Raw genomic sequence first — 26,960 nt, 5'->3', positions numbered from 1 at the left:
CCATGCTCCAAAGGTGACCACATGGCCTAGTTCACGCCCCTGAGGTGAATGCCCTGAAGATGACTACATGCCATAATCCATGCCCCAGGGTGAATACCTAGCCAGGTTTGTGTCCTGGTAAAGTGTCTCCCAGCCCGGGTCCATTTCCCATAAGTTGCCTCTCAGCCCTGGTCCATTGCCCTCAAAGGGGTCTCCATGTCCTGGTCCATGCCCACAAAGTGACTCCCTGCCCTGTTCCATTTTCCCAGAAAGAACCTCTTTACCCTGGTTCGTGCCCCCTAATGTGAATCCCTGCTTCAGACTCAGCCCCATACAGCATGTTCCTTCCGTGGCCTGTGTCCATCAACCCTCCTCACCTACCATGTGCCTCTCAAAGTTACTCACTGCCCTGGCCCATGCCCAAAGGGCATTTCCCTGCCCTGCTTCATGGCACCTAAGATACCTGCTTGCCCTTTTCTTTGCCCCCTAAGGGACCTCCCTGCCCTGGTCCATGTCTGTCTTGCACAGTACAAGTTCACATAAGATGCGCCCCTTCAATGGTCCACGTGCCCCCACCCCCAAGGTGCCTGCCTACTATGATCTACCCCCACATAAGGAGCCTCCTTACTGAGGACGTGCCCCCATTGGGCTGTACTTGTCCAAGCCCATCAGCCTGCACTCACTTTCCTGAAACATGCCCCCTTAAGTCTCCTTCTTGCCCTAATTCGTGCCACACAGGGATCATCCCAAGCCTAGTCCATGCCTCCCTCAAGCCTCTGCCTGCACTAGTCCATACCTCCCTAAGGCTCCTCCCAGTCCTGGTCGAAATCCCTTATGACGCTGTTGTGTCTTTCGAGTATGCCCCTAAGGCCATTCTAAGCCCTCTACACCCTCCTCCATCCAGAGGCAGAGTTCCCACGAGGCCCTTCTTTGTCCTGACCCACGCCCCATAAACATTCTCCCTGACTTGGTACACGTGCCTAAATCCTCTCCAGCTCCGTTATATCCTTCTCGCCCAAGACAACTCCTTGCCCTCGGCCATGCCCCCTAAGGGTTGCTCCCTGCCTGCGAGCATGCCCTTCAAGGCCCATTCTCGTTCCAGCCCCTGCTTTCACAAGGCCCCTCCCCTCCTGGTCCATGCCTCTGACGTCCCGTGCCCTTCATAAGGCTTCCCTCCCCCTTCAGCCAGCAGTGCTCGTGCATCCCGGAGGGCCGTGGAGCTCCTGAAGTGTGAGGGTCAGAGGCTCCTGTTATCAGTCACCTGCCCCGACCCCGAGAGTTGAGGACACCGCCCAGGACCGAGGACCCACCCCAGAATCACTGACAGGTAACCGCTGACCTACCACCTGCCCCTTTCTGAAAATATACTCTCGTTTTCTTCTTTAAACCATTGCACTTCGACTTTTGGTGTATGTGTGTCCGACCGGAGAACATTTGTTCGACAAGAACCTGTTGAACAGCTTTAAATGTTTTACGAAGAACAAACGCCGCTCACTTACTTCGGAACATTATTTTTATGCACTTTTTAAGCTCATGTTGACAAAGCCACCTGAAGCAAATTTAGCAGAAAAATGAATGGCATGATTTTGCAACTTGGTAAACAACCTCCTTAGTAAATTTTGAAAAAGGCGGTTCCTCAGGTTTCTTCGTAGGTCCTTCGACGATTCAGGAGTTTAGGGAACAGTTGCTTTGTCTTAGGTGCTGAACAAAGCTAGCGATGGCCAATTTTGAAGTGCATTGGGTTTAGACGATGTTTTTTTGTTTAATATTTGTTTTTGCGTTTGCACGAGATACACACGCATAAAATACTGTTCTTCCCAGCTCCCGCATCAGCTGCATCACGCACAGTTTAGTACATCTACAGTTGTCATTTACAAGGTCCGTTTCATCACCTCTAATACTGTGTATTAAAACAGGGCATACTGCTTTACGAGTCCACAGTTCCTGCTCTAGCACATTCACAACAGAGATCGGCTGCCTTGTTTGTTGAGCTAGTAGGGCATTTAGCTTATGGGTGCACTGTAACTTTTTTGCTGTTTCTCTTCAGTTCAGTTAAAGGTGCTGACGCATTTCAACATTGAAGGAGCCATACAGTGAAGGTTTTCAAAACTGCTTTTAAAACCAACCAGGTATTATTAAGGGGATCTTCTGAAATCCTCATTGTTGGTGATGATTGCTGGTGTTGCTCTGGGTAAAGAGAAGTTTGTTCACATTTTCGCTTGACTGTCCCTTTAAAGAGGGATTCCGGCGAATTGCGTCATCATGGGTCTCCTAACACAACCAGATTTCATCAAAGAAAACGCAAGGAGATGGGAAACTGAAGAGATTCATAGTTACCGCGCGTCCAATTATATCGTTTTGTTAGATCTTGTTTCACCGTACAGCGTTTGGTTGTCACCCAAACTGAGGTGTTCTGCTTCCTCACGTCAGCGTGTTTGGTTGAGCACCCCCGAGAATATTGTGCCCAGTGAGTGATCTCCATGGGCGCCAGTTTATGGACACTGAGGATAATATTCAGCACATTCAATTGCAATGATGCTTACGTTCACCAATGGTGTTGTGTCCAACAATTATGGAAACTCTTTGGCTTTTAAAAGTTGTCTCATATTTTGTCGCCTTTACTATCTAGTACTTTTATAGCCCTTCATAAAGAGAATTCGCCCAGAATTAACCCACATCAGGTGCGAGGCGAGCCCTCGGACCCTTCTAGTCACTTATCTAAATGTTTTATCTAGCACTAAAGGCAGTTGTTTAAAGCTGACCATGCTTCCTCAGTTGTTGGTCATTTTAAGACAGAAAATACGATGAGAACCTTAAAAAGGACCCAGGTGTCAGCTAGTCACATTAAAGTCAAGGGGAAGAAACATAGTGGGGGAAAGCTGTGCAGGAGAAAGTCCACCGAACAGTATTTTTCACATTTTACAGTGTATGCACACTACAACGGTGGCCAGGAACCTTTGCTTGGCTGGTCTCCTACTCACCCACGTCCCCCGCATTTGAGTGCGCTTTTCTGTGCTGGCTCCAAGCACGTCATTTGCAACCCCTGACACTGCCTTTGTGACCCTTGCCTCACAGATGGCAAAATAAGTACCTCGAAAACAGGAATAACTCATCATTATTGACGTTGGTTGGGGCTTCACTTTTCTGGTTTTCTGTCAATTTTGTGATTACGCAAATAGTGAATCATTTTAACAAACTTCTCCAGCATTGCCCAGTGCCGTATTCACAGGCTGAGCATGCTTCGAGTAGGCCTTCCCATGAAACATTAAGCCCATATATAGCTTTCAACTGGCCCCAAAAAGCCTGGTCCATAGAAGCTTCTGGGGCACTAAGGTAAATAAGAGCTTTTCCAGCACTGCCCTAATATACTATGTTTTTTTCCAGGGCTCCTATGATTACTGGGTTTGTAGGGTTGCTGGAACACTACTTTTTTGTAGAGAAAAACATTTATCGAAATGGCACAATGTGCACTGAGGTATACAGTAGCAGAGCTGTTTTAAATACTGTATCAAATGTGGTGCACATAATGTACTAAATGGGTATAATGGAAACTGGCCACCCTATGTTAATTGAACATGCTTACAATTGTCAATGATGTGCCAAGTAGGCATAATGAAAACTGACTATCTTGTGCTAAAATAGCATATTGGCACATAGCAATTGCATGCTAAGTAGACATAATGGAACATTTGCATGTTTGGAACTAGCCCCACTATCTTAACAGGCATGGTAGAATTTATCAGTGATTTGATAACTGGGCATGGAAGGGACTGGCCATGATGTTCTAATTGGGTATAATGGGATGAGGACTTGACGTGACCCATGGAAACTGTAAATGATATGTTTGTTGGACAGAGTGGTAGCTGTTTATGATGTGCTAACTTGTTGTTATGGAGCCCTGTATGAAGTCCTCCCAGTTGCAATAAATCCAAAGATGCTCAGAGAAGTCTCATGGGAGTGCAGCTTTACCGAGTGAAACATCAGCTAAGCCCACCTGTATACCAAAAGGAGGAAGAGGAAGGTGAATCGCTCCATACATATTAGGGTAGTGGCAGGTAGTGTCACTCCATGGATACACATGTGGACTCGGAGATGCCAAACTGGCCTTCTTCCATTGGGATACCTTAGCATATGGCGTGCTTTCTGCGCTGGTTGGTAAACTGTTCCTTTGTTTCTTTGTTGGCCATTGTTAGTGGCCCCACTTTTAATGGCCACCTTAATAGGTAATGTTTCTTGTGAGGTTTCCTTCTATGGAGTTGGGTGCTTATAGAATGTCTGGTAAGCAGAATCTTGTCAGCTTGAAATAATGTGAAGACCTCAGGGGGCAAGATATACAAAAGGTTTCAACATTCGCAAACCCACTCATTTGGTAAATCAGAGTGTTTGTAAACACTCAAACCCCTTTTCAAATATACTAAACCGACGTAATGATTTAAAAAGGTTTTGCAAATCGTTAAATTGATTTAGAAAAAAACGGAATCATTCTTTAGAAGGGGCATGTTTAGGGTGTCCCTTCTAAATACCTATGCTTTTTTTGTATGTATTAATGCTTTGCGACCAAAATCTGGTCGCAAAACATTATTGTTATACCAACTACACCAAGGTAGTGGTAAGTCATTCAAAAATGGGAAGAGGTCCCCAAGGGGCCCCTTCCCCTTTGTGAATGTTGAAAATTCGTTTTTTAAGAGTAGGCAATGATCTATGGGACTACTGCTTACCACTAAAAAAGTTTGTGAAACTTAATTTTATTTTTAAATACATACCGTTTCCCATTAAGAAAAAAAGCTGCATTAAAAATTGATTGCTTTATTTATAATCAATCACAGACCTGGTGGTTTGCTGACCCCTACAGTCCTCCATATCTGTGATGGCAACGAATCATAGTGAGCTGGAATTTGTGAACTATTTCCTTACAATAAATGAGATAGGCCGGACTCTGACAAACTATGATTCAGATATATGAGAACCAACTGATTAGCACATAAGTCGTGTAGGAAATTGGATTACTGGTTGAGGAACACAGTGACCAAGACAGGCCTGCTGAACAAAGTACCTTAAATTATGGTACTGGAGAATTGCAAGATTCTGCGTCAAGGATGAGTCACGCAGCAACAGTTCCAGGGAGCTGCGAATTGCGATCTGGAGTTCGGCTTCAAGGATGTGTTGTACAGCTGCAGTTATCAAGAGCTGCGGAGCTGCAATGCAAAGTCCTGTGTCAAGGATGCATTGCACATTTGTGGTTCCTGGGAGCGGAAGCACTGCGATAAGAAGTCCTGCATCGAGGAGGTGTCATACAGTAGCGGTTGCAAGGAGCTGCAAAGCCCTGTGTCTAGGATGCATCACAGTGGTTGCGATGCATGAGTTCTGCCCACAGCTGGATGGACATAGCACATTTAGGCCAACTTCCAAGTGTCCAGAACTAGGGTGACACTACCTGGGTCACAGGGCAGCAGGGTCCTTCATCAGTCCTTCTGAGTTGTCCAGAGCTGTACTGAAGAGTTGGGCCTGTGGTTTCATTATTTATACCTGGTGCCAGCTTTCAAGTAGGAGAAGGTTTTTGAGGTTTCCACTCCCCAGAGGTGTTTGGAATTTCATGCCCTACTGCTCTGGTCCAGGCTTGTCTGGGGTCACAAAAAACTAGTGTCAATCCCTTTGTGAGTGTGCTGAGGCAGAGGTTTTGTCATCTGCAAGTGTAATAAGTGACAGGTCCTTCCTCTATCAAGTCAGAGATGGACCATCCTTCCAACATATACTCCCCCTTTCTCTCACTTTCAGGGAGCAATACAGAAAGACCAACTGCCAGCCACACCTAGTCATGTGACCCAGGATGTAGACTGAAGGCACCAAATGGTTAGGACAAATAAAATTCCAACCTTCTCAAAGCGCCATTTTCAGACTTGTGACTTAAATGCGACTTTACCATTAAAGACAATTTTAAATCACAATTCTTTAGACACCAAACTCAACATTCCTACTTATTCCCAATTGAAAGTTAGCACTTAATATATGCAAGAACGTAACCACGGTTATCCGGTGAGAGAGGTAGGTATTGCAGTAGTGAAAAACAAATTTACGAGTTTTTCACTACTAGGACGTGTAAAACCTAAAAGTACATGTCAACCTTTTTTATTAAGCTGCTCGCTGTCCTCTGGGCTGCTTAGGTCCTCCCCTAGGGGTGACTTGTATGTATTAAAAAGGAAGGCTTGGGTCTGTAAAACGTTTGTTGTGCACACACAGGCTGCAGTGGTAAGCCTGAGACATATTTAAGAGGCAACTTAACTGGGTGGCACAATGGATGCAGGAGGCCCAGTAGTAGCTTTTAACTTACAACCCCTGGGTACTTGTATTATCACTGTACTAATGTCTTACAGGTAAATTAAATGTGTCAGTTAGTATAAGCCAATATTACCATGTTTAAGGAAGAGAGCACAAGCACTTCAGAACTTGTTAGCAGTACCAAAGTGTGCAGAGTACTAATGCCAGCAAATACAAAGTAAGCAAATACTGGAGGATGAAATGCAAAAAGTTGGGGAAAAACCATGGCAATGATGTCAGGTCCAACAAGTCGGTTCTTAAAAATCTTTACTGCTCACAAAAATACTGGTTGCAAATTTTAACCAGTATTTTGCGGCCATACATAAGTACTGTGACTCTAGATGACACCACCTGACACAGAGTAAAGCCACAGTGGTTATTTTAAAATCTTTGAAGTGTTACGTATCAAAGTAGCCAGCTCAGTAAGGGTAACCAGGTTGTTATTTATAAAAAAAAAGCAATTGCACAACGGGGTAGCAATTTGGAGAACAGGAGGAGGTTTTCACATTAAATTTTCAGCCTAGCAAGATCACTATTAGCTATGCGCTACCCCAGGATATCTAAGAGTATCAAATCTCTATTATGCAGTGCAGGTTGCACTTTATGAATTTTCTCCATTCATATCATTTAGATGAATCAAATATAATATTTATGATGACCAGGTTTTAGCCCAGTTTAGACATGCATTTGCACATCACCATTTACAGCAGCTAGTTTATTGATAGTTTATAGGAACACAGCAAGGAACAAGAGACTTATTAGGTTATGTTGCACATTGCAGGTAGTTTGATTTTTAACTGCCTGGAATAATGAGGCTCAGTCTATGATACGTGTTGCAACAAGGATTAAATAATGCATTGTCACGGGTGAACATACCACTATGATGATTGAGAAGCCTTAATCAAACGGACTTTGCAATTTGAGCACATACAAGGAGGGAGAAAAGCATAAAATGAACATTAGACATGAGATGTTGAGAGCGGCCAGAAACCTATTATTTGTGTATTATTGAGTTTGGGAGGGGTTAAGAATCTTTAGCCAATGAAAAAAGAGATTATTACATTTGCCTCTATTGTAGAGATTGGAGCCAGGTTATTAATAAGTACCCAAACTTAGATGTTTAAAAGGTCCTATTAAAGAGGTTTTATCAGTAGTGATGGGGGACCACTTAGTAAATAAAAACAATAATAACGTGCTCTGTATAGCACTAAACACCAAACCTTTGCTATTTTCTAAGCACTGTAAATAACAGATAATATTAGTACTCAATTTATGGTAAATAATTTACTCATCCTGGAAAGATGTACCTTGCTTGCCAGGGTTCAAACTCATGACCTAGAGAACACCACATTCGTCAGTACCGAGGGTTCTGCTCCCTGAGCCATCTTTCTTGTATAATTCTATTAAAATCCCATGTCTACATTCAGATGCAAATACAATAGGACCAAAACCCCTTTGACATACGAAAGCCTATATTGATTGGACAGTAACAGATTTTTTTTATACATGCATTACAAAGATAAATTTGAAGGAGTCCATTTCATTGAAAGATCTGATTTGACTCTGGGTTAATTAACCTATTAGACTATACCATTGTAAACAGTCTACAGTGCATAACATAACAATGCCATTACATTTAATAATGTAGCAACTCTCTTTGGATTTATTATGGAAATGCCATAGTTATCTCTTCAAATTCAGAGAGTCACTGGAAGGGTAGATTATAATAGTTTCACTCTTGCTACTGTCAATAATCTTATTATCCTTCCAAACTCTGCTCATAGAAATTATCAATTGTTGTTAAATTATATGAAGTGATAGCAAGTGATCAGACAATGTTGCAAAATAGATGCATCTCTATGTCTTTTTGGAAAGACACAGAAATAGCACGCCCATATCAACCCTATGATTATGAAATACATTTTCAACCAATTGCTGTCTCTCACTAGTAACATATATGTTCTGTCCTCCAGATGGCATGATCTTTAGAAAAAGTACTGATATAGTATTTTGACAAAGGGTACATTCAAACTTCGACCTCCCCAGCTTGGGGTCTGTTTGCCTCGGTGTCAATAAAGACATCATGAGTTGAGCCCATGAGTTGCCTATAATGAATCGAATGCTGCAACAATGAAAGGCTAACATCACCTGCTGGTGATTCAAGAACATTTGCATGCTGATTGTATGCTCATTCGGATCAATGAGATTATAATACTTAATTAGAATTCCCCATGTAAAATAATGAAATGAGGATTTAAAACTCATTTTGGTCGGTCTTCATAATAGGATATTGGGTCATGCCCTTTAGCAGCATTTCAAGCCTTTGTTAATGCGTCCATTACTTACGATAATGGCATTACTCCTAGTCCTACTCCCTCGCCTTCCTTTAACCAATGAGGCTTCCTGCCTCCCTATAGACCCTCCCTTCCCCTTAAACCCCACCACCTCCTGTACAAAAACAAGCCCAAGCAGCAACTCAGGCGGTCCGTACCGGGGGGGGGCGGGAGATAACGGAAAGGAAGGCGAGGGAGTAGGACTAGGAGTAATGCCATTATCGTAAGTAATGGACGCATTACCTCCCGTCCCTCCCTTGCCTTCCTTTAACCAATGAGACATAGCAAGAGAAAACAGGAGACGGACACTGAGTTGCAATAAGTTTAATTACAATCAATAAAGACCACTGAGTTCCCACCCCCCTATTACATCATAGAGGATAAGACACAGTGACCCAATACCGACTCCAAATTGCCCAAGTCCGCCAGCCTATAATGACAAACAAATGTTGAAGGTGAGGCCCAAGTGGCGGCCCTGCAAATTTCCACCACAGAAGCACCCTGAATCTCAGCCACTGTAGATGCCATACCCCTGGTAGAACGGCCCTGAATCCCTTGGGGAGGAACCACCCCTTTCAAAGAATAAGCCAACAGAATCAAGGAGCGAACCCACCGACTCAAAGAAGCCGTGGAAGGCTTCTCACCCTTCCGGGCCGGACCGAAATTCACAAAAAAGAGAATCACCCTTACGGAAAGGAGCAACTATTCGCAGATACTCCAACAAGGCCCTGCGCACATCCAAAGAATGCAACCGAACCTCCTCATCCGAGGAAGGATTCGGACAAAATGAAGGAAGGATGACCTCCTGGCGAGCATGGAAAGACGAATTCACCTTCGGAACAAAAGAAGGAACTGGAACAAGCACCACCCGATCCGGGAAAACCTTACATAAAGGAAAGGAGCAGGCCAAGGCCCCTAATTCTCCTAAACGGCGGGCCGAAGTAATGGCTACCAGAAAGAGTCTTCAAAGAAAGATGACGCAAGTCACAGTCCCCCAGAGGTTCAAAAGGGGCAACAGTCAACGCATCCAAAAATAAGGAAAGATCCCAGGAAGGAAAAGAACGCACCGGGCGAGGAAAAAGTTAAGAAGACCTTGAAAAAACCTAGGCATCAAATGACCCTCACCTGACAGATTACGCCAAGGACCCCTAAAAGCCTGAATTGCCGCCCACTGCACCCGCAGAGAAGCCACCGACAAACCCAATTGGGCACCATCCTGCAAAAATTGCATCACATAAAAAATAGAAGTGGTCGTAGGATCCAACTTATGCCGGAAACACCAAGAAGAAAAAACTCGCCACTGTCTACCATAAGACAGCAAAGTGGAACGCCGCTGGGAAGCCAGCAAAGTAGAACTCAAAGCTACCGGCACTCCCAAACCCGTCAAACCCCGTTGTTCAACTTCCAGGCCGTCAAGTGCAACCTCCTCACCGGCTCCTTCGAGAGGCAATGAAACTCCAGAGGAGACGGACAAAGAGGAAGAGTCCACATGTGTCCTGACGTCATCAAACTGCAGCAACGGAAACCAATTCGCCCTCGGCCAATGGGGCGCAATCAAGATAACCCTGGCTCCCAAATGACGTACTCTTAACAGAAACGCCTGGAGCAACTGAAATGGCGGGAAAGCGTACAAAAGACCCCAAGGACACGACATCCCGTCCACCTCCCAAGCCTGAGGACAACGAAACTGGGAGCAGAAGTGACTGAGTTTCGCATTCTCTGGAGACGCAAACACATCTATCACTGGAAGATCCCAGAGGTGAACTAGATGAAGAAACAGCGACCACCGGAGCGAGAAAAGCTGCAAGGAAGGAATCACCCTGCTTAGAAGATCCGCCCGAACATTGACCACCCCCCGAATGTAGGTGGCACTTAGGGACGGAACCCATTCCTGAGCCCACACAATTTTTTTTCTCGCCAGACGGAACAGAGCCCTCGACTGGGTCCCCCCCTGCCGGTTCACATAAGCTTTGGTCACCAAGTTGTCTGTCCGAATAAGAACCGCAACTCCTTTCAGGGAGACCTGGAAATGAATCAGAGCCAACAACACCACCTTCAACTCTCGCCAATTCGAAGAGCGTCTGGCCTACAGCGGCGACCAAAACCCCTGAATCTGCGCCGACCCCATCCAAGCCCCCCAACCGGAGAGGCTGGCATCCATCGCCACCACCACTGGGAGCAGAGGAGACAAAGCCACCCCTACCTGAAGATGAGTGGACACCAGCCACCACTCCAACTCCCTGCGGACCAACCCTGACACCGGAATCCGAGTCAGCAGAGATCCGGACCTTGGAGACCAATGACTCAAGAACCAGTTCATCAGGCAAAGAAGATGGAACCGCGCCCAGGGAACCAGAAAAATCACTGACGCCAAATGACCCTGCAGGCGTAACCATAGAAGCACCCGGGGAGCAGACTGCAACACGATCGACCTCACCAGGGACTGGCGGACCAACAACCGCTTCTCTGACACAGTCACCAAACCTTGACGAGTCAGAAACCGAGCCCCTAGAAACACCAGATCTTGGGAAGGGGCCAAATCTGACTTCCCCCAGTTGATCAAAAACCCGTGGCTTTGCAGGACCACCAGAACCCGGGCCACATGCCTTCGCAACTGCTCCTGAGAGGGCGCATGGATTAGAATATCGTCCAGATAAGGATGAATAAACACCCCTTCTGAATGTAGAAGAGCCACCAGAGGGGGCAGCACCTTGGTGAAAATGCAGGGAGATGACTTGAGGCCGAAAGGCAGAACACAAAACTGATAATGCTCCAGGCCTACTGCAAAACGTAGGAACCGCTGAGAAGACCGTGCCACTGGAACATGCAGGCAAGCATCCTGCAGATCCAGAGATGCCAGGAAATCCCCCTGACTGACCAGAGGAAATATAGGGGGTAATTCCAACCCTGGCGGACGGTGTAAAAGCAACGGCCAACCCGCAAACAGGCAGGCGGCCAAAAAAATGGAATTCCGACCCTGGCGGGAACCGCCAGCACAGCCCGCCACTTTAACACTCCGACCGCCACGGCGGTACAGACAAGCAGCGCGGCGGTCACCGCCAACAGACAGGCGGCAGACAATGTACCGCCCACCCTATCACAACTCACCAATCCGCCACCTTTTCCGGGGCGGGAGCCCCGCCGATAAAAACACGGCGGAAACAGACTACGAACGGGAAAACGCTCACCTCTACACACTCCACGAGGAATCTGGACAGCATGGAACCAGAGCTACACATCCTCCCAGCCATTGTCTTCCTACTCCTCTACCAGGAGCACGAACGCCGCCGCAGACGACAACGGTGAGTACTGCACCTACGACACAGGGGAGGGGGGAGGCAAAAAATTACGGGGACACACATACACCACACACCCACCCCCACCCTCACCCACTACAACACACACATCAATGCAGAGCAACAAGTCACCCCCCAAACCCCCCGGAAGAATGCAAAGACAAAATAAAATGATCATTAAAAATGAAGTATATTATAGCATAATTGAAGTTAAGTGAAATATGAAATATATAAATAAAATATATTACATCATGAACAATATATACATAGGTCAAAAGTCCGGCCCATATTGGCTATCATCCATTGTTCGTGGGCCAATGGGCCTAAACACATGGGCAAAGCCCACACACGAGACCCGATTCCATTGGAGAGAACACTGCAGGGGCATCCGATAGTAAAACTACAGGCACCTCAGGGGGAAGGGAAGGGGGGGCACCTCAGCCTGTTGAGTCCACGACGCCAGATCCACGAGGGGCCTCCATGCCCACTGTACCATCCTAGGGAGTGCAAAGCCACAGTCCATCAAGTGGATTACAGACTCCACTGGTTCTGGAGGAGGCATGGTGCCCAGAGTGCTTCGTGAAGCCCTGGCCGACACAGATCCGGCCCTGCCAATGGGCCAGCGGTGCTTGAGATGAAGGGCCCAGCGGAGCGGTGCTTGAGATGAAGGGCCCAGCGGAGCGGTGCTTGAGATGAAGGGCCCAGCGGAGCGGTGCTTGACAGGAAGGGCCCAGCGGAGCAGTTCCGAGACGGCGGTGCCCAGCGGAGCGGTGCTTGACAGGAAGGGCCCAGCGGAGCGGTGCTTGACAGGAAGGGCCCAGCGGAGCGGTGCTTGACAGGAAGGGCCCAGCGGAGCAGTTCAGAGACGGCGGTGCCCAGCGGAGCGGTGCTTGAGATGAAGGGCCCAGCGGAGCGGTGCTTGAGATGAAGGGCCCAGCGGAGCGGTGCTTGAGATGAAGGGCCCAGCGGAGCGGTGCTTGACAGGAAGGGCCCAGCGGAGCGGTGCTTGACAGGAAGGGCCCAGCGGAGCGGTGCTTGTCACGGCGGGGCCCTGTTCAGCGGTGCTTGTCACGGCGGGGCCCTGTTCAGCGGTGCTTGTCACGGCGGGGCCCTGTTCAGCGGTGCTTGTCTTGAAGGGCCCTGTTCAGCGGTGCTTGTCACGGCGGGGCCCTGTTCAGCGGTGCTTGTCACGGCGGGGCCCTGTTCAGCGGTGCTTGACATGTGTTCCCAGGGAACCAGATCGGGCCAATATTTTCCGCTCAGTCGCCATCCGACCTTTCGCTTGCGGGGCCCTCCTGTGCTGGAGTCCTGGGCCCGTGGGTGTCCTCCTTCACACCCGAAATGGGGCTGGTGGGGCCCTCCTGGGCAGCTCGCCTGCTGCCGGACTTGTCCGCCCTGCTGCCCTTGCCCTCCTTCGCCGATTCTCTGGGGCCCTTGCCTCCCTTTGTGGATGTGCCAGGTGACGGTGCCTGGGTAGTGCCTTTGGGGGCTGCCGTCTCTGGCCTCTCGCGCCGGCCCTTCCCTTTTTTAGTTTTTTTCCCAGGGGGTGGGCTGGCTGTCCCCTTGCTGCTGGCCGATGTTGCTGCCCTAGAAGCTGGTGGACTCCAATAGCCCTGGACTATGGTCCTTGTAGGTGCAGGGCTTGCGGTGGCTGAGGTGCTGTTTGGACTCTTACGAGATGGAGGGGGTGGGTCAGGTGATGCAAAGAGGTTAATTTTGGAGAGGAAAAACTTTTTAGGAGCAGTGGGAAGGGTAGGTGCAGTGGGTATGGGAGTGGAGGAAGAGGATGTGGTTGTAGGAGAGTCAAGTGTGGTGTCTTTGGGTGCAGGTGCTTGTGACGGAGGCTGTCGTGAGGTGGATGGCTGTTGGGTGGGTGGCTGCCTGCGTTTGTGTGGTTTGGAAGAGGGGGTGACAGACACACTGGGAGAGGACACAGGGGACGTGTAAATGGCAGTGGGGGTGGTGACTGCACGTGTGCGGAGTGTTCTGGTGGGTGTGCTGGTGATGGACGTACTGGCTGATGGTGGTGTGCATGCAGGTGTGAGTGGAGACGTCACAGGGAGGGAGGAGGGAGACGAGGAGGAGGGGGACACAGAGGAGGCAGTGGCTGTTGGCATGTCTGCATGTGGATGTTGCATGTGTGAATGCTTGTGTGATCTGTGGTGCTTATGTCTGGATGAGCTGCCCTTGGGTGTTGATGTGTGTGCAGGCTGGTCTGTAGGTGTGGCTGGGATAGGCAGAGGAACAGGGGAGTGGGAATGGGATGAGGAAATTGGAGGGGGGGAGGCAGGAGACAGGGACAATGGCTGCTGTCAGTGCTGAGGCCAGAGCGTTGAACGATCGCTGATGGGCAGCCTGACCCGAATGAATGCCCTCCAGGTATGCATTGCTCCGGTGCACCTCCCTTTCTACACCCTGGATGGCATTCAAAAGGGTAGACTGCCCAACAATGAGCGTCTGGAGGAGGTCAATGATCTCCTCACTGAGGGCAGCCGGGGTAACTGGGGCAGGGCCCGAGGTGCCTGGGGCGAAGGAGATGCCCGCCTTCCTGGCCGAGCGGGCACGGGGCGAACGCTGAGGGGCTGCTTGGAGGGCGGAGCTGGTGCGCTGGGTGGAGGCTGTACCTGTTGTAGCGGTGGGCACGGATGTTGCCGCCACCACAAGGGAGCTCCCTTCCGAGGACGTGTCTGTGTCGCTGACGTCTCCACGGGTCCCCATTGTGGAGCTCCCCTCGCCCTCCGTCTCACTGGTGAGCTCGGAGTCGATTGCATTGCCCTCCGCGGCCATGTGAGATGCAGCTCCCTCGTGCTCCGATGCCACTTCTCCGCCTGATGATGCTAATGCACACATGAACAGGAAGACAAAAAAAAGGGGGGGGGGGAAATGACATGTTGAGTGCATGCATTCGCGACACTGTTGGCGGAGAGGACAGACACAGAAGCCCCCTGCACTACGCCACGCACTTGGTGTACACTATTCAATTATTGTGACTTGGCCTACAAGCCTATGGATGACAACTGCACACATAGGTGACCCAGGGCCATGGATAGCTGTACTTAGCACCCTACAGAGGTGGGGGGCGGGGGCACAGGGCCATGCCTTACGGAGGGGCCTAGCCTACAGAAATCGCCCTGGCCTAGAGATACCCACAGCCCTCCTCCCCCACCCAGACACCTCCACTGTGCGCTAATATAGCAGAATGTGCTGGTACTCACCCCCTTGTGTCTGCTGTGATGTCCTCACGCGCCCATCTAAATCGGGGTAGGCACCGCCAGGATCCGGGACATAAGGGGGGTCAATTGCCGTGTGGCACCCCTCCTAGGTTGGGAGGCCATCCCCAGCAGAGCCTCCGCGGTCTTTCTGCTCCCGCGGCGGATGTCCTCCCACCTCTTTCGGCAGTTGGTGCCACGTCTGTTGTGGACCCCCAGGGTCCGGACGTCCTTGGCGATGGCACGCCAAATGTCGATCTTCTGATGGGCGCTGACCTATGTGACATGTACAGGGGAGGAAATAAGATATCATCACCTTCTGCATGCTCGATGTGAGTGGCCCCCCCTCCCCAACCTTGCCATATGGCACATGCTCTCATCTGTCGTGCGATGCATGCCTCATTCGCTCCCCTCCCCACCATCTTTCATCCACCCCACTCAACACAGGCATTGCCCACAAAGCATGGTCCCAGTGTACTTACCTGTTGGTCTGGAGGACCGTAGAGTAGCGCATACTGGGGGAGGACCCCATCAACAAGTTTCTCCAGTTCCTCAGATGTGAAGGCAGGGGCCCTTTCCCCAGTCGCAGCAGCCATTGTCTCTTCCAGACCGAGGTCACAGCAGCACTTGCAGTATAGGTCCTCTCCTGTGGATGATCAGGTCTCGAGTGATTAAGCAGATAGAAAATGGCGGTGCGTACCGCGGCGGTGCGTACCGCGACCGCCGGCGCACATCGTCATTGGCTCCTGAGACCCATAGGGTTCAATGTTAACCAATGCTGCTTTGCGCCGCGGTCTTCGACCGCCTACCGCCACGGTGTGCCACGCCAGCGCATTGACCTCACATCCCATTGTCACACTTCACAGGTCAGGCAGCCGCCATTTCAAGGGCCCACATGGCTTAATTTCTACTGCGTCACACAGGCCTAGGCGTTGCATTGCCACTCATACAAGCCATTCAATGCATAGCGAATCGTGTTCTGTGCAAGCTGTGGTTACGTACCTGTAGGTTGCTTGACTCTGTGCTCCATGTTGTCCTTCCTAGGCACCGTCCGCTGGGACTTGCGAGGAGATGGAGGAATGTTCCCGTGTACAGACCGCTGGTGGACCTGTCGACAATGGAAGAAAGACATGTCATACTGACATACAGACTTGACCGAGCCACTATACAGGAACTGTGTGCCCAGCTGGAACCAGACCTGATGTCCCCCATTCGCCAACCCACAGGGATTCCCCCTCTGGTGCAGGTTCTGTCAGTACTCCATTTTTTGGCAAGTGGATCATTCCAAACAACAGTGGCCATATCATCAGGGATGTCTCAGCCTATGTTTTCTAAGGTTTTGTCCAGAGTGTTGTCTGCCCTGATGAAATACATGCGGAGCTACATTGTTTTCCCTGAGGTGGGCGATTTGGCTACAGTGAAGGGTGATTTCTATGCCCTTGGCCATATCCCCAACATCATTGGTGCCATTGATGGGACCCATGTGGCTTTGGTTCCCCCCAGTGAAAGTGAGCAGGTGTACAGGAACAGAAAAAGTTATCATTCGATGAATGTCCAGGTGGTCTGTTTGGCTGACCAGTACATCTCCCATGTAAATGCCAAGTTCCCTGGGTCAGTGCATGACGAGTACATCATGCGAAATAGCAGCATCCCTTATGTGATGGAACAGCTACAGAGACACCGTGTGTGGCTAATTGGTGACTCTGGTTACCCCAACCTGTCGTGGCTACTGACCCCAGTGAGGAATCCCAGGACAAGGGCAGAGGAACGGTACAATGAGGCCCATGGGCGTACTAGGAGGGTGACCGAGCGGACCTTCGGCCTCCTGAAGGCCAGGTTTAGGTGCCTGCATATGACAGGTGGATCCCTAATGTACTCACCAAAGAAGGTGTGCCATATCATCGTGGCCTGCTGTATGCTTCACAACCTGGGTTTGCGACGCCAGGTGTCTTTCTTGCAGGAGGATGGTCCAGATGGTGGTGTTGTAGCAGCTGTGGAGCCTGTGGAGAGTGAAGAGGAGGAAGACGACGGGGACGACACAGACAACAGGGACACAGTGATACAACAGTATTTTCAGTAGCACACAGGTACGAATCAACCCCGCCATTTTACATTTACTTAAAGTCTCCTGCCTCTCTACTGTATGTGTTTCCCCCCAGTTCCTGTTAACTGAGTTGTGACTTTCCCTTCCGTTTTCAGAGCTGTGGGCCCTCTGCTTTGTTTGCCCAAGGACTACAGCTGTGTGACAGTGGTATGTTGTCATCACAATGTAACTGAACATTTTGGCACCGTTATGTCTAATACATTTGTTCAAAATACAAGCAGACTCCAGATTTTTTAAGTGCAATAAGTGATTTTATTAAAGTGCTAAATTTAGGGACATGATTGTAAAACGGTGATGGGTGATGGTGGAGTAATGTCCATGGCAGAGTCCAGTTTTCAGTCTCACAGGTGCATTGTCCATATGCCTGTGGAAGGATGGAGCAGGGGCAGTTTAAGTTTGGACAGGGTGACAATGTGGGACAGTGGGATGACATCAGGGGGTATCGTTTGCTGGCGGGGGTCTTGGCATCCTACTCTGTCTTCTTCTGAGATTTCAGGTACCGCTTGCGGGGTGGTTCTTCTTCTGCAGGAGGTGGGGTTCTGGTGGCCTGTCGTTGTGTGGGGGCCTCCTGTCCACTAGCGGAGGTGGTAGCCTGGTCTGGGTCCATGCTAGTGACAGGGGCCCTTTGTGGTGCCACATGGTCCCGCAATGTGGTGACTATCTGGTTAAGGGCCACGACGATGGTCCCCATTGCGGAACTAATGTTTCTCAGTTCCTCTCTGAACCCCATGTACTGTTCCTCCTGCAGTACCTGGATCTCCTGGAACCTGGCCAGTACCGTAGCCATCGTCTCCTGTGAGCAGTGGTATGCTCCCATGATGGAGGAGAGGGCCTCTTGGAGAGTCGGTTCCCTGGGCCTGTCCCCCCCCCCCTGTCGCACAGCAGCCCTCCCAGTTCCCCTGTTTCCCTGGGCCTCTGTCCCCTGGACCGTGTGCCCACTACCACTGCCCCCAGGTCCCTGTTGTTGTTGGGGTGGTGGGTCAACCTGGGTGCCCTGATGTGTCCTGGAGACAGAGGCATGGGCCCGCTGGGTGGGAGCTGTGCTGGTGTTCCCAGAGGGGGTTAGGTCTGCTGTAGCCTGTGGCTGTCTGTGGGGAACCGACTGTCCCGAGGTCCCCGATGGGCCAGGCTGGTCATCTGGGTCCAGGGAGACAGAGCTGCTGTCATCACTGGGGGCCTCTTCTGGGGGTGGGATGGACATCTCTGGACCCTCCTGGGCGGTGTGGTGGCGTTCGGGTCCTGCAGGGGTATAAGAGTATGGTTATTGCTTCTGTGTGTGCCATTTCGTGTAATGGGTGGGTGGCCGTGTACCCCAGTGCTGGCATTCCCTTGTGGGGGCTTTTGTGACGGTGGCTTGTGGGGGAGATGGGTATGTGCAGTGGGCATGCTTTGGTGATGGGTGTCCATGCTTTAGGGACGCATGCAGGGCTAGGTTTTGGGATGGGTGGGTTGTGATGGTGAGCCATTTGCAAGGAGTTGGTGTGATGGGGGTGGGGGTATGATTTGGCATGCAGGTGGGGTGGGGGGAATGAAGTAGTGAAGATTTGACTTACCAGAGTCCATTCCTCCACCTACTCCTGCGAGGCCCTCAGGATGCAGGATGTGCAAGACTTCCTCCTCCCATGCTGTGAATTCTGGGGGAGTAGGTGGGGGTCCGCCGCCAGTCTTCTGCACTGCGATGTTGTGCCTTGATACCATGGAACGCACCTTCCCCCGTAGGTCGTTCCACCGCTTCCTGATGTCGTCCCGATTTCGTGGATGCTGTCCCACAGCGTTGACCCTGTCCACTATTCTTTGCCATAGCTCCATCTTCCTGGCAATGGTGGTGTGCTGCACCTGTGTCCCGAAGAGCTGGGGCTCTACCCGAACTATTTCCTCCACCATGACCCTGAGTTCTGCGTCAGAGAACCTAGGGTGTCTTTGGGGTGCCATGGGGTGGTGTGGATGAGGTGAGGGGTGGTGTATGTGTTGTAGAGTGTGGTGAGTGTGGTGGTGTATGGTGTTTTGTGCGTGGATATTGTGTGGGTGATGTTGTGATTTGCCTCTGTGTGATGGTCTACTCTATTCTGTGCTGTCTCTCTCTGTCTTTCAGTCGCAATTGTGGTCGTAAGGGTTTGTGGGTGATGTGGGTGTGTGTTTTACATTTAATTGGGTGTGTGGGAGTGGTGTGTGTATGTGTGTCAGGTGTGTGTATTTTGAATTGTCCAATGTGGCTGTGTTTTGTAGAGGTGTGTGTATTTTGAGCGCGGCGGTGTGTACCGCCAATGGAATACCGCGTTGAAAGACCGCTGCGGGGATTTGTGGGTCGGAATGGCATGGGCGTATTTCTGTTGGCGTGACGGTGGAGGTTTGGTCATCGCCAGTTTTTCGCTGGCCGTTGCTGTGGCGGAATTTTGTTGATGTCGGGTTTTTGGCGGTTTGCCAGTTGCGGGTCAGAATGACCGTGGCGGTTTACCGCGACCGCGGCGGTGTTATGGCGGTCTTCTGACCGGCAGTAAGCGCCTTTTACCGCCGGGGTCAGAATGACCCCCATAGTCTGAATGGACAGCATACGGAAATGTACCGTCTTGATCCAAGAATTCACCCCTCTCAGATTGAGGACAGGCCGAAAAACCCCTGACACCTTCTGAACCAGAAACAAGACTGAATAAGTGCCCAGACCTCTTTCCCCCACAGGAACTCGGGAAATGGCCCCCTTGAGAAGCAAGTCCCAGACCCCATCCAACAATGCCTGTCTCCGTGCCCCGACCGCAGGCAGAGGAGTGAGACGAACCCCGGAATCTGGAGGCACCATATCGAAATCTGTGGCGTAGCCATAGTCCACTATGTCCAGCACCCAATGATCGCTGACACTTTCCTGCCAAACTGGAAGAAAGTGCTTTAGGCGTCCCCCAACCTGCCCTATGCCAGGCCCACAGTGATTGTCAGGACCCCTTCTTGAACCCACCCCGGTTCGAAGGAGCAGACTTCTTAGGTGAAAAACGGGGCTGAAAACGACGTTACCTGAGAAAAAGACTTGGAATCCATCTTGAGAGAAGAGCGGGAATGCTTCCTCCACCCTTTGCCAGAAGCAGAACCCCCTTTGTAAGGCAAGGCATGTTTCCTCTCCTTAAACGCCTTGGAAAGCATGGAAGGCAACTGATCACCAAACAAACTACGCCCTTCAAAAGGCAGTCTCAGGAGAGCAGACTTCTCCCCAGGATCCGCCTTCCATGACCTCAACCAGAGGGACCTACGCGCCCCAATCAAAGCTCCAGATGACAGAGCCGAAGTACGGACCACATCAGACGACATGTCAGCCAGCAACCTGGCCTGCTGCTCCATGACAGCCAGAAGTTCGGAGCACTTTGAACCTTCCTGAACAGCCACCGCCAGCTTGTTAAAATCCTGTACCAAAGATTGGGCAGAATAAGCCGAATATATACCCGCTCTAAGGGCCAGATTCTCTGCCGTAAAAGCCCTCTTGAGACCAGAATCCACCTTACGGTCACTGGCATCAGTAGGCACACAATCCTCCGGATTGACCGCTGTCTTGCCAATCAGGGTTGCCAAAATGGAATCCAGACGAACAGAGGGAGGTAACACATCCTCCCCTTCCAGTAAGTAAAGTTTCTCAAGGAATCGTGGCACTTGAGCCTTATCCACATCTTTCCATTCCGAAACACCATATCTTTCACAGGTCCCTGAAAAGGCATGGCAAACTTAGAAGGGTTCTGATACTGAGGGAACAAATGCGAATCCGATCCCGCAGGCTGAAACACAGGAAAACCTAAATTGTCCCGGACATGTGACATCACCTCCCACATCTCTTCCCTGGAGACATATTTCCCCCCAGAAGAAGTAGGTGGAGCGTCATCATCCTCATCTCCCAAAGAGGACCTCTCCGCAGTCCCAGGAGGATGGGCCGCCTGAGACCGACCAGGCCTGGCCACCCCTGCCTGGAGAGCCCGAGAGACAGCCACCTCAATCATGTCCTGACCTCTTCTCTTGACATGAGTGGCGCAGAAGCACTTCAGGGAACCTGGCGACCCCCAGGTGTAGAAACAGGAGCATCACCCTCCTCCCCTGAGGAGGAGGAAGAAGAAACAATCCTGCGACGTTTGGTAGGAACCTTCGGCATGATAACCTTAACATAAATGCCATCTACAGGACCCCAACCCATATATATATCAGAGAAAGGCCCTCCTACTGAAAAAGAATCAGCAAATAAAAACACTCAACCAATTAATAAAATGACTTAAAAACGCGGGCAGAACACCCGTCCTACGGTCCAATATCCGAAAAAGCAAACCGGCAGCTCAGCGCAACTCCGCGAGCTGAAGAACCGGAAACTGAAGCCCCAGCCGCAAAGAGCCGACCGACCTTGTCAGCCGACTCCCAGGACGCGTCTTCAAGGCAGCCCCGCCTGCCTCTCAAAGACGCGACCGCCAGGAGCCCTCCCAGAGGAGCTACACGCCTCGAGGAGGGCAGAACCGAAGACCCCCAGGCCCTGCCGTGGAGGAAGGTAGAAGGTAAGTCTAGCAGGGGCTAGACAAAAAAGAACAGGAGGTGGTGGGGGTGGGTGGGGGGGTTTAAGGGGAATGGAGGGTCTATGGGGAGGCAGGAAGCCTCATTAGTTAAAGGAAGGCGTGGGAGGGACGGGAGGTAATGATATTTAGCCAATGTTACTGCCTTTACATGGCTGTAGAGCATGATTTTGCTTTGATTAACTAGACTACTCTGATAAAGGGTAACACATTAAGAGTCTCCATGAGCTTCAGAAGCATTTGATGGATTGAATGAAGTACTTATGGCAGTCCCAGTGGGAAAGGTTGCACCTTAGCATACTGAATGTGCTGTCTCAGTCATGATTCGCAGCCGGATTATTGCATCAGATGGATCATCATTAGAGCAAACTGGCAGCTTCTAAAGTCGATTGTGCAACAGATCATAATCACCATGGTTTTTATTAAAGCTGCCCAATATATAACCCAGAGACAAAATCGGTGTGCAGTTTTTTTCATAAAATGAAATCGCAAATGAATGTCCCACCTAGGCATCAAAGCATTAAAGCAGACTCCTTGTCTTTTATGTATTACTTAGTGGGTGAAGCGAAATTAAGTGATGGTCTGATTATACCTTCAGTAAAAACAAGGGGGCTTATTTACAAGCCCCTTGCCTCACCTTTTCCCCATTTAAAATGTGATGCACCGACGGCACAAGGGGCTTGTAAATAAGCCCCTAGTTTCTTTGACCTCCGAAGATAGGCATCTCAGACAGATTCAGGAATCGCATCATGGTCAAAGTACAAAGAATGTTCGGAAAGACCAGTTTTCAAGCAAGTAGTAACTGCTGTTTCCCCCCAACTTCACTCTGGACATCTGATGTGCCACAACATCAGGTACTGTTGCCATGGGGCCATAATGAGCCTGGCAGAAATGAAGACAAGGCGCGTGTACAAGATACGCTGCATGGTTTTGAAATATGTCGTAGGACAAAGCAAGGCCTCAAGTTTCTGCGAGACTGTATCTTCAGCTTCCAGTGCCCTCGAGACCGTGGTGCACCATTTCGATACGTTCTGCGATTGGTTTGGATTTTTTTGTCAAAGATTTATATTGACTAGATGTAATAGTAGATGGTCTGGTAATAAATAGTCCACATATTTCAGTTTCAGATTTTGCTTACACCTATTCAGTTATCTAAAGCCTTTATGAATAATATTATTCATATGCGTAATTTGTCTTTATCTACAGTATGTGATCATGTATCCTGGTGTCAGTCTCGCATGTGCTAAATGCTTCGTGCTCAGCGTAGTTTGGGTTCCCATTTCTGTTTTTTTAGCTCAGTTCTGCAAAGCGCACAAACTTTCAAGTTAATATAAAATACCGTATCTAAGTATTTGCCGCAATGTCATGTTTTCTTGCTACTAAGTATATCTTGGTGCATAAACTGTCCAGAAAAATAAATATTAAGTGTGTTGGTCTGTGTTCACTTCAAAAGTAATACATTTATTTCAGTCATTTTACATTATCTAAATATTTGACCTAGCTAGAATTTAATTCTTCATTGCAATATTTGATCCAGGCTTTTGGACAGACAATTGGCCCATGATGAAGCCAGCTCTGATTCTGATGCAAAGGTCCTCAGAGATGTCTCCTGCGAGTGCAGGGCTTACAGGAGTTACAGAATGGAAGATAACCTTGAGATTAATGTATGCCCAGGATCACAAGGCAATCAAAAGTAATAGCAACCTCAGTGATGCATTAAAGAGGCAAGCAAAGAAGGACTCACAAGACGGTCCCATTTAGGCCTTATTGTTCTAGCTGCCGTAAGGCTATGGAAGAGAATGCACCACCACAGTTGGAACAGCCGTATTTAGTGTGTACTGAGATATCTGTGCCTAATTACATAGAAGTGGCACCTGTCTCGGTGGCAGGTGACAATTCAGTGAAAATGACGGTGGTGACAAGCCTGCCATGCCACGATGGTATGCTAGACCTGGCTGTACTTATTCTATTCTTCAAAGACAAACCCCAGTAACAAGGGTCTGTCTTTGGAAAATAAGACAGTGTCCCTAACATGCTAGAAGATGTGTCCCCTTGTGTAGGGGGCATTTTTGTGCTATTCTCCGATCCAGGAACACCAAGGTTCACATGTTCGAGTCAGACTGGTACATGCTGCAGACATGGTGTTGGAAGGGCTGTCCTGAATATAGAGGCTCTTGTAATGCTACATCTACTGGCTGCTTCACCTCTGGCAGCAGCTCTGTCGCTAGGAAACCCACCATCCCCTCACTTCTAAATAAGGTGTGAGAGCGGGCAATTGGAAAATCTGATGTTTTATGCAAATTTCCCTTTACCAACTACCTTTACATTTTTTAATGAGGGTTACAGTCTTCCTACCGTGCCTTGATTTGAAATGTATGTAGTGCAAACCATAGAAGAACACCATTGAAAAAGACTAAATGGTATCAGATATTAAACAGATGAGTTTGCTAACAGGTAACAGTTATTAAACAGATGAGACTTTAGCATTTTCCAAAATGTAGTTAAGGAGCTGTCAGATAGTATGCATAGTAAGCGAGTTCCATGCATTGGCTATAACCAAGGCAAAAATGTGGCTACCCATCCTGCTCTTCCTGAACGGGGATACGGAGATGAAATGAAGAGAACTGGAAAGAAGAAAAAAAGAGCAGCGAATGAAAAGAGAAAGCATGTATTCATCAATGGAATGGTCAAAAGCCTTTCTATGATAAAAGCAAAGTGCTTTAAAAACACAGAGCGTCTATATGGCCAGTCAGTGGAAATGGAGAAGATGAGTGGAGATAATCCAAAATTAAATCGGCTGTAGTGCTCTGAAGTATTTGAAGGCTCGTGGTCATGTAATTGGGAAGACCTACCAACAGAGAGTTAAATTAATCCAACCTTGAAGTAATCAATGCATAAAGCAAATCTTTCCAGGCAGAAAAGACACAATGGCCCTCATTACAACCCTGGCGGTTGGCGGAGAAGTGGCGGTCTTACTGCCAACAGGCTGGTGGTAAAAAATTGGAATTAAGACCATGGGGGTTACCGCCATGGTCATCCGCCACTTCTCCGAACCGACCGCCAGGGCGTAGACGACCGCTGGGCTGGAGACTTGGGTCTCCAGCCCGCCGGCCATCAAAAGACCACCGGCGGTATCATGACCCGGCTGACCGCCATGGATTTCATGGGGTTGGGAACCTCCATGAAATCCATGGTGGTAAGCACTATCAGTGCCAGGGAATCCATTCCCTGGCACTGATAGGGGTCTCCCCCACCACCCACCCCCACCCCCGAGTCCTTCCCCGACACCCCCACCCCTCTGCCACGCCCCAAAGCTGGCAGGACTCCCCTCCCCACCCCTACCCCGACATCACTACACAGACACACACCTGACACGCATGCAGACACCACCAACACATATACCCAGCACACACACGAACAAACATGCCAACAGACACACACAGATTCATACACTCACACCCACATTCAGACATACACGCACACGTCCATACATACATACAGGCAGACACGCACACATTTCCAAACACACTACACCCCCCGCATGCATACACGCACTCACACATCCCCTCTTCATACTCAAACACACCCCCCCATGCACACACAGCACACAACACCCCCCCTCCCCTAATGGACGATCAACTTACCTGGTCCGTTGATCCTCCGGGAGGGGACAGGATCCATGGGGGCTGCTCCGCCGCCAGCACCCCGTCAACAGAATGCCGCCACGCCAAATCACGTAACGTGATTCGGTGGGCGGTGTTCTGTTGATGGGGCGGTGGAGGTGGAGCAACCTCCACTTCCCCGCCGACCGCCAGTATGGCTGCTGCTGGCTCTCCATCCGGAAAAGGATGGAGGGCTGCCAGCAGTCATAATTCGCCGAGCAGAAAACCGCCAGCACTGGCGGTCTTCAGCACGGCGGTCCCGAGGTTGAAATGGCCCCCAATATTCTTGATGAGGTTCAGAAAGAGAAAACACTCAGATGTTAAATTATTAATGTGTACCGCAAAGGACATCTGCCTTTTTAAGATAATACTCTGCTTCTGAGCTGAGAGAGAGGGCAAAGGAGTAAGGTATTAGGTGCCTGGCCACCAGTCTGAGGTCCACCATAACGAATTACTGAAGACTAACACTTCAAACCATCTCTGCATTCAGAGTTAGTGAGCTTCTTCTCATACAAGTCGTCACAGCACCCAAGCAGGTACTACTTTCTTTTGGAAACAACTACAGAATTCTGAGAGAGTGATGTGGGCATCATCCAATTATGCAAAACAATCCAAGAGCAAAGAAAACAATTAGATTTGTCAACAGAGAGACATACAAAGTGAAGAGCGTTGAGCTGAAGGAAGATCATTGTGGAATTCAAGAAATTATTGATTTAATAAAGGATTGAAATTTGGCATGGGAAAATGCCTGAGTAACGTTGGTTAAAAAGGAGTGACACCAGTTGTTCAAGAGTACATTCCCATTTTTTTACCTATGTATCTGTGCAAAAAATGAAATGCCCAACTGGAAACAACTTTTAATCTTAAACTAACTGATAAGAAAAGTCTACTTTTACACAGTAGTTGTCATCCACGAATTTTGAGGCAGGACCTTCCAGGTGGACAGTTCTTACTATTACACAGAAATTGCATCTTGAGCATGGAGTTCGGTAGAGATGCTAAGTATCAATCTCGGTGAAAAACTAGCTGAGTGCAATTATTCAGCCACTATAGTGAGAAAAGCCAGTAAGCGCGTCAGGAACAACTACAAAGATGCATTGCTAGAAACCAACATCAAACCCCGAAAGACAGGTTAATTTGTGTCCCCACCTATGGTACAATATGTAATGCTATGAAAAAGTCAGTCAACAGACACTGGTGGCACATTTTAAATCCCAATTACAGAACCTGCAACTCCGAGACGATCATATATTTGGTCACATGCCCCGGTGGTCTTCACTATATTGGTATGATGACAAGGGTTACATTGCGGATAACAAAACCTAGTAGTAATATTTGCTGTAAAAAGACGATGATAAAATTAACTTCACATTTCTCAGAGAAAACTCGAAGTATAGATTATTTGAAATTGATTGCACTTGAAAAACACAATAACACCAAGAACACCAAGAATCTGAAAACACTACTCCTTTAACATGAGCAGCGATGGATATATAGGTTGGTGACCCATATGACTGGGTTGATGAGACTGCAGGG

At 49.2% G+C, this 26,960-nt stretch overlaps 1 protein-coding gene across 1 annotated transcript in view; it reads left to right on the top strand.

Annotated features, from left to right (window-relative positions):
* Positions 1-1,179: 1,179 nt before the first annotated feature.
* The window catches only part of PAX4 (paired box 4), a 234,916-nt gene continuing 209,135 nt past the window's right edge, over positions 1,180-26,960 (top strand). Inside the window, exon 1 of the mRNA XM_069227551.1 lies at positions 1,180-1,306. The gene's annotated coding sequence lies outside the window, so the exon portion shown is untranslated. The remainder of the gene's footprint in view (positions 1,307-26,960) is intronic.

The sequence above is a fragment of the Pleurodeles waltl genome, chromosome 4_1 (genome assembly GCF_031143425.1).
Source record: "Pleurodeles waltl isolate 20211129_DDA chromosome 4_1, aPleWal1.hap1.20221129, whole genome shotgun sequence".
NCBI classification, from domain to species: domain Eukaryota; kingdom Metazoa; phylum Chordata; class Amphibia; order Caudata; family Salamandridae; genus Pleurodeles; species Pleurodeles waltl.
This window is presented reverse-complemented; position numbering and strand designations above follow the sequence as displayed.